Source organism: Eubalaena glacialis, chromosome 10, assembly GCF_028564815.1.
Source record: "Eubalaena glacialis isolate mEubGla1 chromosome 10, mEubGla1.1.hap2.+ XY, whole genome shotgun sequence".
NCBI classification, from domain to species: Eukaryota; Metazoa; Chordata; class Mammalia; order Artiodactyla; family Balaenidae; genus Eubalaena; species Eubalaena glacialis.
Window position 1 is genome coordinate 21378699 of NC_083725.1, and position 5050 is coordinate 21383748.

The 5050-nt window shown below is 39.3% G+C and overlaps 1 pseudogene; it reads left to right on the top strand.

Annotated features, from left to right (window-relative positions):
- Nucleotides 1–4230: 4230 nt before the first annotated feature.
- On the top strand, nucleotides 4231–4774 carry LOC133099803 (mitochondrial inner membrane protease subunit 1-like; annotated as a pseudogene).
- Nucleotides 4775–5050: the final 276 nt, after the last annotated feature.

Here is a 5050-nt window from a genome sequence, read left to right on the forward strand (position 1 = left end):
TTAAATGTGAATGGATTGGATTCATCTTTCAAAGACAAAGACTGTCAGATTGGATTTTTTTTTAAAAAGTAGATGTGTCTATTTTCAAAACACACTGAAAACAAGTTTTTTTTTATGTTGGAAAGAAAGAAGTAGGCAAACAGATGGAAAATACAGGAAAATACATTTTTTTTAGAAAAGGAAAGGAGGAAAAGCAGCATACAATTATAGTTAGCAAAGCAGCATTTAAGATTAAAAGCATTCATCAGGGCAAGAGGAAGGTTACAAAACATAAAGGCACCATTTATTAAAAGGATGTAACAGTCACAAATCGGTAGGTACCAAATATCTAAAAAGCTAAATATATGAAGCAAACACCATTAGAAATCTTCTTTAAAAATGATACATAAACCTTAACTTTATAGAAGGTTATTTTAATAATTACTTTTATTATATCACTTTTATATTTTTGTTCCTGTGTTTAGTGTAGGTGGCCATGTTTATGTTTTGGTAGATCCTCTCAGGTGCAGTTAATCTTAGAAGAAGGGTGCCTGTAGGTATTAAGTTTACTTATAAAGATTCCAAAAGGGTCTTGTTTTGAAAGCTGGTGATCCCCTTACCACACTGCACACTCTCCCTTAGGCCAAAGTGAACCCAGCAAGAAGCATCACAGGTCCCACCAGGCAGAGAGCAGAATGGAGGGGCCCTGGGGCCCCTCTGAGGATATGTTCCATCCCTACTGGTGCAGCACGGCCTCAGGCCATCCTTCCACCCTGGGCCTCCACCAGGACCATCTCAGCCTCACACTGCGTCCTCACCCCTAATGCGTTACCCCAGTTGGGTAAAAGGGGTGGGTGTCCTGAAGGGAGACCAGAGTCCTCTCTGTCCTCTGCTAGCCACTCTCTTGATTCAATCCTGGCACTTGGCAAACATTCATCCCTCTTCAGTTTCAACAACAAAAGAGTTTTGAGCACACAATATGTATAAGACCCTGTTCTGGGCTTCTTTATTTAGGGCACTTTTTTCCCCAAGATTTCCCTGAGGTCTAGTGAGTGAGCCAGAGTTCTAGGGCTCGTGGGGCTTCCAAATGCTCCACATTTTGGGGTTGTCTGGCAATGGTCCATAGGCAGTTCTGACCCATGACTTAATGTCCATCAGGCTGAGGAAAAATTATTGTATTAAGATTAATACAGGGACTTCCCTGGTGGCACAGTGGTTAAGAATCCGCCTGTCAATGCAGAGGACACAGGTTCGATCCCTGGTCCAGGAAGATCCCGCATGCCGCGGAGCAGCTAAGCCCATGTGCCACAACTACTGAAGCCCACGTGCCTAGAGCCCGTGCTCCACAACAAGAGAAGCCACCGCAATGAGAATCCCCTGCCCTGCAACGAAGAGTAGCCCCGACTCGCTGCAACTAGAGAAAGCCCATGCACAGCAATGAAGACCCAACGCAGCCAAAAATAAATAAATTAATTAATTTTAAAAAAAGATTAATACAATAAAGTGAGTTTTTAGTGACGCTAAATCTATTCCATTTAGACACTTTTTCTTTATCCTGATACTATGTCCTTCCTCTTTATAGCTTAAAGTAGCCTTTCTCTTATGAAATGATAGCAGATGGCAGAGGTTTTTTTTAATATTCTTACTTGAAAAATAAAACGTTGACAACCCAATAGACCCCCCCCAAATAATTTAATGTATGATGAATATAAAATGTATAACTCTGTGAATTCAAATGTGTGGGGACCACTGTTCTCTATGGCTTCCTCTCTGTACTTTGTGTGTGTGTGTGGCCACGCTGCAGGGCATGCGGGATCTTAGTTCCCCAAACAGGGATCGACCCCGTGCCCTTCGCAGTGGAAGCACGGAGTCTTAACCACAGGACCACCAGGGAAGCCTCCCCACCCCCCATACGACTAAGAACTATCCATGCTGAAAGTATACATTTCTGCCATCACCTCTCACTCTGCAAATACATCTTGACCAGCAATGGAAATGGTCTAGTCATTCAAGGAATCAGATTTCACCTGGAGGGATGGGGGCTACATAATACAGAATCCAGTCCTGGGAGGCTGGAAGAACACACTGCATTGCCAAGTATTGCTGAGCCTGATGGATCTGTCCCCACATTGCCAACTGATGTCATAAGCTTGGTCCCCCACATATTCTACTGGGGAAACTCATCATAATCCAATTTCATTCTAAAAGAAAAATTCTGTGATACACGCATAGCAGTCATCACAAATATGACAAAGTTGCCCTGAATCTGTCTTTAAAATTCAAAAGAAAAAAGAATGACAATTGAAGGTCTTAATTGTACCGATATCAAACCAAAGACAGAGAAATGTTGTCTTCATTTACATCATGCTCTTACCTTCCAAAATTTCAAAATGATTTCTGATGTTCTCTCCATTATTCACTGATTAAAATTTTAGGAAGTTTACTTTTAACCCAGGTTGAATTTGGCAGTTTGGCTCATTTGACATGGTGCTTCACTTCTTTCCTGCACAGGAGACAGCATGGTATAGGGAACTTTGGTCTGTCTGACAGCAAGTATCTGAGTTTGAATCTTGACTGAAAATTTTTTATTAGCTATATTACTTTCAGCAAGCTTTTAACATCTCTAAGCCTCAGGTTCATCATTTGTAAAATGGGTATTATAAGACAAACAGCATAGTTGTAATACAGTTGGTATAAAGTATCCAAGAAATGCTAGTAGTATTTTTTAATAAAATTAGGCCCAAATTTTACTTTCAAATAAACTTACACAAGATACCTTTTTTTCTGTTTGTATTATTTTTCAAAGAGCAACTGGGAGGAAGAGTTTATATTTGCTTCTCAAGTTTGTAAAGAATTACACAGATGAACCTGGAGTGAAAAGGGTCTTGGGCCAAATGTTTTGCCTGCTCATAATGCCACATATCCACAAATAAGAACTACAAGTGGTCTCAGCTTTAATTTCACACCACTGTCTCTTTAACCGAGCAGCGTCCTCAGAACTGTGCTTCAGTGCTGAATCATTACTGACTCAGAGGTTTATAAATACTGCTACATGAATCACTTGGAGTTTTCTTTAGTGGTCCCCTACTTCCCTCTCGAAGATTCAATTAAACCTGACCCCGCAAAGGGAGTGATATCTGACTTCCCACATTAGTGGGGCTGCTAAGTCTCTATGACGTACATGATACATTTATAAGAAGGAACATTCTAAAATTAAGCTTAATGTATTCTCATTCAATTCACTAAATAACTGATGTAACTTGAAGACAGTAAGCTACCCTCATCAGTTTTCTGTAACAGCTTACTAAATGTCAGAAAGAAATAGAAATGTTCTAAACTAGGACCCCACTCCTAATTCCTTACAAAATAAGTTAGAATGCATACATTTTATAGAAAAAAGCTTTAAAATGATGTAAATATAATAACATTCAAAATCTAAATTTCATTTGGTAGGAATGGTTAAAAGATAACACTCAGAAAGACAGCTAAGGTGCTGTGTTGAAAGCAGCTGAAATGTTAATGCCGGTACACGAAATCATTTCAGTAAGGAATTTACTTCAGAAATAGGGGCGAAGAATTATAGAATAATGCACAAGTCAACACTGTTAGAGCCAGCACATCATCTACGCTAACAATGATGTACAACAGCAAAGATAATCCAAAAATCTTTTATATTTGTTTTTGTATTATATTATTATTTGCAGTAGATATATCTTCCCAATTGTATTTCAGATTTGTTTCCCTTTTTGGATATTCATTACCTGATGGATGGGGGAACATACCCAATGGCAATCTCAAGGGCACAGGGAAGCCAGGGAGATAAAATTTTGCCAGAGATAATCTACAAAATAAATTGTGTCTGTAAGTGAGTAGGAGGTGTGGCCTGGAACCCTGAGGGTATGGAAGGGAGTGAGGCCAAGCACGTTACTGATGGCTCTGCCATCCATCAGCCCCAACAAGTGGCCCAGGGAGAAGCGTGGTTGCAAACATGCCTACTCACTGCAATCTCTCTCCTTTCCCTCAGGCATACAACTAACCTCTTCAGAGCTATCATGGTTAGAGCATTGTGGAGGACCAGCCTCCTGAGAAAGGACCACCTGAGTCCTGGATGAGAGCCTCCTGGGCTTCTTTGGGGTAGGAGAAATCCTGAAACTACACATCACCCATATATGTTTTGAGACATGCTTTAGATGTTTATTTTTAGAAGCCCTGAAACTACTTGAAAAACTGAATGTATTGCAGAATAGAGTTATGGCCAATGGTGGCAGAGCCTACATGAAGTCTCTGCTTCATGGTCTTCTGGGAAAAACCCTTCAACTTGTTGGCTATACTGTTCAGTATAACTGTGTAGCTCATTGTGTTTTTGAACATGTTGGTGGTGTTGTCATGTATTCTGGACTATCAATGGAGCCTACAATTCAAAACTCAGATGTTAAAATATTGCAAATTTGCAGAGAATCTTAATTGACATTTTTATGACATCCAAAAAGGTGACACTGTGATTGCAAAAAGCCCAAGTGATCCAAAATCAAATATTTGTAAAAGAGTAATTGGTTTGAAAGGAGACAAAATCCTCAGCAATAGTCCATCAGGTTTCTTTAAAAGCTATAATTATGTGCCAATGGATCATGTTTGGTTAGAAGGTGGTAATCTACACAATTCTACAGATTGCAGGTACTTTGGACCTATTCCATGTGGGCTAATAAGAGGATGTGTCTTCTTTAAGATTTGGCCTCTGGGTGATTTGGATTTCTACCTGAAGGCCTTAAATGGCCACAGATTTTACAATGATTAGCAAGCATTTATTCTTTGACTTGCTTATTGTCTCCTGTTCAAGTGAATTTATTATTGTCACTGAAATCATATACTTACCAATAAAATACTATTCAAAAAAAAAAAAAAAAAACCAAGTACTCCCAATTAGGGGAGGGGGGGCAAGTCTAAAGAAAGCTGATATAAATCAATTGAAAATGAATGCACTAAGCCACATGCTGAGAAGAATCTGCAAAGAAATCTTTCTTATTCTTAAGAAGGAGATGAACTGCAATTTATGTAAAAATTCTTCTTAACC